This window comes from Phyllobates terribilis, unplaced genomic scaffold (assembly GCF_046119375.1).
Source record: "Phyllobates terribilis strain yellow unplaced genomic scaffold, ASM4611937v1 Scaffold_584__1_contigs__length_1024158, whole genome shotgun sequence".
Classification (NCBI taxonomy): Eukaryota; Metazoa; Chordata; class Amphibia; order Anura; family Dendrobatidae; genus Phyllobates; species Phyllobates terribilis.
In genome coordinates, this window is record NW_027363344.1 from 296,972 (window position 1) to 307,311 (window position 10,340).

Below are 10,340 nucleotides of genomic sequence, written 5' to 3' on the forward strand. Positions count from 1 at the left end.
AGCTCAGGTGACCAGCACCCAATGAGCTCCTACCACTACCCAGACTGCTCCCCCTATCTGCCCCTACACTACATGGGATGTTCCTCCCCCCTCCCACTCCAGCCAGGAACAGGCTCGGTCGCACCTGCACATTTCTAAGTGGGAGTGCCGTCGGCCTGCTCCTCTGGAATGGGATGTATGTAGTGCATGCAGTCTATCTGAGCTCAGTTCCACACTCCATCCTTACCCGGGAGTGGAATATCACACCTCTGGGTTGAGGTGCAATACCCCTGTAGCAGCCGAATCCTCAGGGTGCTACATGAACATGCTCCTATTTCTTGCATGTCTACCATCTTAGACCTCAGTTCACATTGCTTGGTACAATGATTCCGGTGTATGGAGTATCCCCCTTAAATTACCCCCATGTCTGCGGGGCGTCCTGCTTGTATCGCCCCCTACATACAATCAGTGTAAATCAGCTGGGACATAACAGAGGTGGAAGATGGTTTTGTATCCGGAGCTTTTTTCTTGCAGCTTTTTTATCTGAAAATCATTTCTTATTTTTTTATAGAGTGTGATCGAATCATTGATCCCGGCGAGAAAGCCGCATATGAGCGACTTCCAAACATCCAGACTGATCGGCAGCGGAGCTTTTGGGTGAGATTTCTGCTGGTATAATCCATATTTCTCAGGTTCCCTATGACAATGCTTCTGCCTCTGTGCTCTGCCATTCAGCGTTATCATAGGGAAATGATCGGAGTCCACATCACTGTTCTAATTCTCACTATTCAGGTCATTTATATACAGCTGAGCAAACTGATCTATAACAAATCAGACTGTAAGGGCCTGTGCACACATTGCAAATTTTTTGCATTTTTGCTGTGTTTTTTCTGCTCAGAATTGTCACAAAACCTGAGGAATTTCATGTTGCCAGCAAAGTGATGGAGACTCCTGAAATCTTATGCACACGATGCTTATTTTTCCTTGCAGATTTGCAGCACATCTGCATCATGTCATTTCTTTCAGTATTTTTTCTGCAGATTTCACACATAATAATAAGTGGGGAAAAATCTGCAACAAAAACGCAGGTAAAAACAGGACAAAACGCACCTCTTTTTTGCATAGTTTTTCCTGCCTAGGGATGCAGATTTGGTGGAAAACTTTCTGCTCCAAATACTTCATATGGACACATACCCTTAAGGAAAGAGATTAAAATAATAGATTCCATTCCCCTGTCCTAGCCCCTCACCTGTTCTTATGCTGCACCTCCACCAGGGCTTCCTTCTCCTCCTCAGCGGACTTTGTTTTTTTTCGGGGCGGCTCCATTATGGAGCTGATAAGAGAGATTGGCTGCACACGGTCACGTGAGGATTGACACGATACTGACGTCAATGACATCTGCACCCACATCCTCCACCATGACAATGTGAGTCCAATCACTGGCCTCAGCACCAGAAGGGGGCGCCAGAACATCCAAAGACTGGCACAGAGGACGCAGGACTGCAGTGATGGACAGGTGAGAGCCAAGGATAGGTGGGTATAACATGTTTTATTATTTTTTAACTACTTCCATCCCCTCCTTTTATTATGCCATAGGGTATGGGAGGAGCATAACAAATTTCTTCTTACAGCAATTGGAGGAATTTCAATTTGCACTAAATGTCACTTGGGCAGAATCGTATCTATTGACCAAATATAGAGAATCTGGCCAAGAAGAATTTGGGTAGATTCTCTCCCATGTCTCTAATGCGACATGGGTGAGGCCTCAGACAGACATGGCATTGTGCAGATCGCCCATAGTTGATCTAAGTGCTATTTTATTAATTTCTTGAAATGAATATCCAGTGACGGCCAGATTTCAAGAATTGGTACAGAAGATCATGTAATGACTTCTATAGATGGACTATTAATAAGGATTCATTATAACCCATAGATTCTCCTTTTCTCCAGGGCCGTATACTTAGTGCACCATAAAGACTCACACCAGATCTTTGCAATGAAGAAAATGGCCAAGCAGAACCTGGATACTCCAAGAAAAGTGGAATTGGCCTTTCTGGAGAGGGACATCTTAACATTCGCTGATTGTCCCTTTGTGGTCTCCATGCTCTGCTCCTTTCCAACTAAATCTCACCTGTGTATGGTTATGGAGTATGTAGAAGGTAGGACATGTACATTATATTATATTCAATCCATGTCTGCTTACATCTTATCACCGCTCATATAATTAGGATTTGTCCAAGTGGTTGGCTACATCCCCTCAGAGAATTTACTATAGGTTATATATTACCAAGATACCTGGAAATTCATTGATCTGTGTGCACGGGTGCTATGGTGCCCATGAGTCGGAGGGGTCCCGCGCCACTTTGCTTTGTTTCCCATCCCTGTTCCTATCATCAAAATTTCAGCATAGCCACATCCTCAGAATGCGAATATGGCTGAACAGAATGGTGGATCAAGAAGCCAAAAGCTCCCTGATCCACCATTCAGCCTGTGGTGAGTCTGAGACTCTGTGCACTGAAGGTGAAAAGTCGCAATAGCATCACGCCTGTAGTGTGGCGACTCAGTACTCACACTGCACTGACCAGAATGCCTGGGGAATGGGGTGAGATGAGTAGTGCTTTTTATGTTAGTATTTGTAGGGGCCATAATACTAAATGGGTGTCTGGCAGTAGCCAATCATACTGTTTGGGGCACTGGTGGGGGTCATCATGCTGATTTCAGGGGGGCATAATACTGAGTGGTGGGGCTGGAGGGAGCCATAATAATGAGTTGGGGGGCTAGTGGGGACAATTATACTGAGTGGTGGCGACCATAATACTGAATAGGGGGCTGAAGGTAGCCAATCATACTAATTGGAGCATTGATGGGGGCCATCATACTGATTTGGAAGATGGGGGGGGGGGGCATGATACTGATTGGAGGCTTGGTGAGGGCCATAATACTGAGAGTTGGTGGGTGCCATAAAACTGAGTAATGGGGCTGGAGGGGGCCATAATACTGAGTGGTGGGGCCATTATACTGATTGGATGGATGGTTAGGGCCATAATACTAAGTGGTGGGGCTCGTGGAGGCCATGATACTGATTGGAGGGCTGGTGAGGCCCATAATACTGATTGGTGGGGCTGGTGGGGGCCATGATACTGATTAGATGGCTGGTGAGGGCCATAATACTGAGTGGTGGGGCTGGTGAGGTCCATAATAATGAGTGATGGGGCTGATGGGGGCCATAATACTGAGCAGTGAGGCTTGTGTCAGCCATAATACTGAGTGGTGGGGCTGCTGGGAGTCATAATATTGAGTTAAGCGGCTCGTGGGAACAACTATACTGATTTGTATAAGTGGTGGGGCTGGAGGCGGCCATGATACTGAATGGAGGGCGGGTGAGGCCCATAATACTGATTGGTGGGGCTGGTGGGGGCCATGATACTGATTAGATGGCTGGTGAGGGCCATAATATGAAATAGTGAGGCTGGTAGGTGCCATAATACTGAGTGATGGGGCTGGTGGGGGGCATAATACTGAGTGGGGGACTGGTGAGGGCCATAATACTGAATTGGGGGCTGTGGGAGACATAATACTGTGCGAGAGGCTATGGGAGACTGTGAATTCTCCTATATTGAGTTGCTGACTGTGAATGCCCCTAAACTGAGTGGGGTCCTCATACTGAGTGGTGTGCTGTGGGAGTCCTTATTCTGTGTGGGGATCCTCATTCTGTGTTGTCCAAATTATGTGTGAGGGGCCACTCATATTGAGTGGGACATGTATTTATGTAATTAGTTAAGGACCACATTTTACCACTACTTTTGTCTAATATTATGTGCACTATCCTTTACATCTGTATATATTCTCTCCTGCCAAATATATCTGCTGACTTCTCATTATTCGTCACAGGGATCTGATTTATAAACCCCTCACCTGTCATATTTCCTTTTTTTCTATAGGTGGAAACTGTCAGACCCTTCTAAACACCAGGGGTCATTTATCTGTCCCCTTGACCCGCTTGTACTTTGCAGAAGTGGTTGTAGCTGTGGAATACTTGCACAGCTGTGGTGTGGTGCACAGAGACCTGAAACCGGAGAAGTAAGTGCCCCTGTAGTATAATAAGGAGGGAAAGTTATTATTTATTATCATATAGTCTGTAAGGCTAAAATCATCTTTTTTTTCGCAGCCTCCTGATAACATCTGCTGGACACATTAAAGTTACCGATTTTGGGCTTTCAAAAGTTGGTGTCATGATACCAAAAACCAACATCTACAAGCAATTAACAGAGGACATCACCAGAGAGTTCCGGGACCATGAGGTCAGCATTACTTACAGAAACCCAGCTTGTTCTTTACAAATCTCATCACACTATTGCTTCTTCTCTACGTTCTTCATTCCTAGAGAACTTTTCCACTGATATTTTATCTTCTGTCATTGTGTTTTTATGGTGAGAACTTGTCATATTAATGGCATCATCAATCTCATCTCTTTCTTCTATTGGTTTCCAGGTCTGTGGCACCCCATATTATGTAGCCCCAGAGGTCATCCTGAAAAAAGGCTATGGGAGACCTGTTGATTGGTGGTCAATGGGGATCATACTACATCAATTTCTTGTGGGATTGGTTCCATTTTATGGAAATTCCCCAACTGAGATTTATGAAAATGTTGTCACAGGTAAGTAGAATAATCCGATTATAGCTTTGATTGGTTACATTTGTTTACTTATTTCCTTTGCTTTGTCGTACAGTCCAATAAAGAGGTTTCATTTTCTGTCTTTTTCTATATAACAGGAGGCGTAATTTGGGATTGTAATCCCGTTCCTCCCTTTGTTGCTCAGAACCTCATCACTAAACTGCTCAGAAAAATTCCTGCACAAAGACTTGGGACAGGTAACAGATAATTATTACACCAAGGACATATCGCTCAAGTCCATGAGACTCAGCACTTCTCTATCAGCTCATCCATTTTTAGTTCGCCATAATATGACTTTCAGTATATTTCCTTCATGTTTGCTCAGTTATGTCATTAGTTCAGATTAAGTTAAACAGTTCAGATATGGAGCAGTCTCTGACAATATCCGCAATACTTTTGTTTTGTCTTCTACAGCAGGAGCATTTGAGATCAAAGGTCATCCATTCCTGAGTGATGTAGACTTTGACAACCTTTTAAGTCAGAAGCCTGAGTACGTTCCTCAGCTTTTGTCAGACGTAGACATAAGCTCCCCTATCAGTAAGTAGAAGGAGACGTCATCTAGACAAAGCAGCTATTTGTCTCGTCTACCATAATTTGAGACAATTGGCTCCCATTAATATTACGGATAAATGGTGACTGTGCTAAACTAACAATCTCTAATAATACTTCATTACTTATCTCTGGTAGATCACTCTGATATAAACAAACATCTCGTCTCAGAGGATGAGGAGGACAATGAGAGCTTTAACTTCCAGAATTTTACATCTTCTTCTGAAAAGCTTTCTAAAGTAAGTATGAGAACAATTAATCTAAAATATGTAAAAAAAGACCTGTAAAAGTAAAAAAAAAGTATTTAATATCTTCTTGTTGTCCACATTTAGCTCTGTACCACCGCTACTAGGAGGATGAACAATGAGGATCCCAAGTCCCCTCCAGAGTGTACCCCGGCATCCAGCACAAGCATCTCAGAAATGTGAGTAGATTCTAAGGTCATTACTGGGAGCTTCATACTAATATATATGCACAAACCCAAATATAGGACATAAATACCATAACAACAAATACAGCATGCATCGCCCGTGATTAGCAGTCATTGTGCTTTTAGCTTCAGAAACCTCTGGTGGTGACAGCCCATAATTGCAGCCAGTCATGCACTTTTAGTGATGCCCACACTGTAGGAGAGATGTAGTACTACATGCCAGCCATTCTTGGTAGTGGTTTTTCGCTCTGCTTTATAGAAGGTAGTTTTGAGTAGGAAACCTTCCCTACCATAACTCTTATATATCCTAATAGGCCTTATTGTTGATGTTAATCTAGTGAGACAACCCCTTCTATACCGAATTTACTTGTAATTTACACGTTTATTTTCTTCCAAACAGGCAGAAAGAATCTTTTCCTGTGTCTATTAGAGATGATGCTATTACCAGCTTGCCACCCTCGTCCCCATTGTCAGGTATGTACATGTCTACAGCACAAAAAATGAGAATGTTGATGTCAAGGCTCAAATACTTTCATATGGTATTTTTGTTAGTGGTCTTCTATGTTATACATGTTTCATGGATTCCAATTATGTTGCCCATAGGCCCATACTGTATCTCTATTTGCCTAATTTTGTAAAGTTTTTCCAGATTACCAGATGTATAGGGGACAGGAGTAGAACAATTCTACTATATACAGGAAAGATACAAAGCAGATCCTGTAAGAATATATTGTTAATGAGGGCTTTTTTTTACTTTCTGATTAGAAACTCCAGCTGACGTCGAAAGAAAATCTTCGATATATCTGAGTATAGAGCAAGAAATCTCAGAAAATGAAGAAAAGGGGGAAAAGAGAGGAGGTAAGTGTGAGAGTCAGCTCCATGTTGTGTGATGTCATTCAGTGAGAATAATTCATGTGGAGCAGTTGTTATTAGGGATGGGCAGACCCGTGGATGTTCGGGTCCATCAGGCTCAAGAATGTTACCCTAACGTGATCCCGAACCCGAACGGGATGTGGTGAATATTCATGGGACTTTAATAGCGGGCACACAGACAGCTGAGCGCAGCAGGAGCCGCGCTGCGGCTACCACGTGCAAACTATTAGGGAAAATGAGTGGTCACTGCTCCCCACGCACGCAGTGAATATTCCGGCACAGAGGGGAACACAGCGCTGGAGGAGAGAGGAGGTGAGTATGATTGTTTATTTTTTTATGAGCAGCGTGATAGGGATCAGGGGGTGCCAAGCATACCAGGATGAGGGGGCCATACATACAGGGATGAAGGGGGCCATGCATATAAGGATGAGGGGGGCGATGCATACAAGGATGAGGGGGCCATGCATATAAGTGATGAGGGGGGCAATGCATACAAGGATGAGAGGGACTATACATACAGGGATGAGGCATGAGGGGGGGCCATACATACAGGGATGAAGGGGGGCCATACATACCGGGATGAGGGGGTCCATACATACAGGGATGAAGTATGAGGGGGGCCATACATACAGGGCTGAAGAGTGCCATACATACCAGGAAGAGGAATGAAGGTACCATACATACCAGGAAGAGGGTTGAAGGTGCCATACATACCAGGATTGGTGTGCGGGGGCGCCATACATAACAGGATGAAGGGTGCCATACATACCAGGAAGAGGGATGAGGGGGCCATGCATACCAGGATGGGGGATTGGGGTGCCATGCATACCAGAATGGTGGATTAGGGTGCCATTGCATATCAGGATGGGGATGAGGGCCACATATAACAGGAAGGAGGGGGCCATATATACCAGGATGGGGGATATTAACAGAAGTGGGGTACATTACCCCTATAACAGTGTCAGCAGCAGACCCCCTCCAGCTTAACAGGGCATCATGACAACATTTTTTGCTTACATTTTTTTTCTATTTTGCTCCTCTAAAACTTAGGTGCGTCTTATAGTCCGAAAAATACGGTATTCACCAGCCGGTGCCTATGCATAGTTAGAAATTTGTCAGTGAGATATATAATTTAGTGCAGTGTGTGTGTGTAGCTTACTGTACATGTATTTAGATAATAATTTAAAAAATAAAATAAAAAAATGCCCACATGAGGGAAAGCAGACAGCTCGGGACTGGTGTTATTATTCTGGGAAGAGGCCAATGTCCATGAAGCTTCCCAGGCTATTAATATCAGCTCACGGCTGTCTGCATAGCCTTCACTGATTATTAAAAGGGGGGGCACCCCCAAAAATGACGTGGGGTCCCCTTTATACTGCGCCGGCCAATCACAGGCATACCAATACTTGGCATGGCTGTGATGGGGCCTGAAGTGCCCACACCAGAAAAGTTTGTTGATTGGCTGTGCTGCATCCTTTCAACAAGCTTTGTTCGGACTGTTGAACCCGAACAGTAACACAGACCTCCGGGAGACACTAGATGTCCAGTACAGACCGTCACATATATGATGGCTAACAATGATCCCTGACCTCTTTATGAATAAGATTCCTCTGCCGTTCAGCCACAGTGACCGCACAGTGGTATCAAGTAATAAGTCGTCCCTTTACTTACATTATGGACACAAAGCAGATCCTATAAGAATATATTGTTAATGAGGGCTTTTTTTTACTTTCTGATTAGAAATTCCAGCTGACGTGGAAAGAAAATCTTCAATATATCTGAGTATAGAGCAAGAAATCTCAGAAAATGAAGAAAAGAGGGAAAAGAGACGAGGTAAGCGTGAGAGTCAGCTCCATGTTGTGTGATGTCATTCAGTGAGAATAATTCATGTGGAGCAGTTGTTATTAGGGATGTGCAGACCCGTGGATGTTCGGGGAACACAACGCTGGAGGAGAGAGGAGGTGAGTATGATTGTTTATTTTTTTTATGAGCAGCGTGACAGGGAACAGGGGGTGCCAAGCATACCAGGATGAGGGGGCCATACATACAGGGATGAAGGGGGCCATGCATATAAGGATGAGGGGGGGCGATGCATACAAGGATGAGGGGGCCATGCATATAAGTGATGAGGAGGCAATGCATACAAGGATGAGGGGGGCTATACATACAGGGATGAGGCATGAGGGGGGCCATACATACAGGGATGAAAGGGGCCATATATACTGGGATGAGGGGGTCCATACATACAGGGATGAAGGATGAGGGGGACCATACATACAGGGATGCAAGAGGAATGAAGGTACCATACATACCAGGAAGAGGGATGAAGGTGCCATACATACCTGGATGGGTGTGCGGGGGAGCCATACATAACAGGATGAAGGGTGCCATACATACCAGGAAGAGGGATAAGGGGGCCATGCATACCAGGATGGGGGATTGGGGAGCCATGCATACCAGGATGGTGGATTGGGGTGCCATTGCATATCAGGATGGGGATGAGGGCCACATATAACAGGAAGGAGGGGGCCATATATACCAGGATGGGGGATATTAACGGAAGTAGGGTACATTACACATTGTCAGAAGCAGACCCCCTCCCCCTTAACAGGGCATCATGACAACATTTTTTGCTTACATTTTTTTTCTATCTTACTCTTCTAAAACCTAGGTGCGTCTTATAGTCCGAAAAATACGGTATTCACCAGCCGGTGCCTGTGCATAGTTAGAAATTTGTCAGTGAGATATATAATTTAGTGCAGTATGTGTGTGTAGCTTACTGTACATGTATTTAGATAATAATTAAAAAAATAAAATAAAAAAATGCCCAGATGAGGGAAAGCAGACAGCTCGGGTCTGGTGTTATTATTCTGGGAAGAGGCCAATGTCCATGAAGCTTCCCAGGCTATTAATATCAGCTCACGGCTGTCTGCATAGCCTTCACTGATTATTAAAGGGAGGTGCACCCCCAAAAATGACATGGGGTCCCCTTTATACTGCGCCGGCCAATCACAGGCATACCAATACTTGGCATGGCTGTGATGGGGCCTGAAGTGCCCACACCAGAAAAGTTTGTTGATTGGCTGTGCTGCATCCTTTCAACAAGCTTTGTTCGGACTGCTGAACCAAAACAGTAACACAGACTTCCGGGAGACACTAGATGTCCAGTACGGACCATCACATATATGATGGCTAACAATGATCCCTGACCTCTTTATGAATAAGATTCCTCTGTCGTTCAGCCACAGTGACCGCACAGTAGTATCAAGTAATAAGTCGTCCCTTTACTTACATTATAGACACAAAGCAGATCTTATAAGAATATATTGTTACTGTTTTTTTTTTCTACTTTCTGATCAGAAATTCCAGCTCTCGAGAAAAGAAAATCTTCGCTGTATTTGCTTAGAGAGCAACAAAACTCAGAAAATAAAGAAAAGAGGCAAAAGAGACGAGGTAAGTGTGAGAATCAGCTCCTTTACTTACATTATAAATACAAAGCAGATCCTATAAGAATATATTGTTACTGAGGGTTTTTTTTACTTTCTGATCAGAATTTCCAGCTCAGAAAGAAAGGAAATCTGAAAAAAATCTGAGTACACAGCAACAAAACTCAGAAAATGAAGAAAAGAGAGGAAGGAGACGAGGTAAGTGTGAGAATCAGCTCTATGTTGTGTGATGTCAGTGAGAATAATTCATGTGGAGCAGATGTCATCTGTCAGTGATGGGATTGTCACATGTATGATGGCTGACAATGATCCCTGACCTCTGTATGATAAGATTCCTCTGCCGTTTGGCCGCAGTGTCCACGCAGTGGTATCATGTAATACGGAGTCC

At 44.1% G+C, this 10,340-nt stretch overlaps 1 long non-coding RNA gene across 1 annotated transcript; it reads left to right on the forward strand.

Moving 5' to 3' along the window:
• Window positions 1-6,025: 6,025 nt before the first annotated feature.
• On the forward strand, window positions 6,026-8,332 carry LOC141233369 (uncharacterized). The gene is made up of 3 exons (XR_012299476.1): window positions 6,026-6,107; window positions 6,399-6,491; window positions 8,247-8,332. It is a non-coding gene; the product is annotated as an uncharacterized lncRNA (long non-coding RNA).
• Window positions 8,333-10,340: the final 2,008 nt, after the last annotated feature.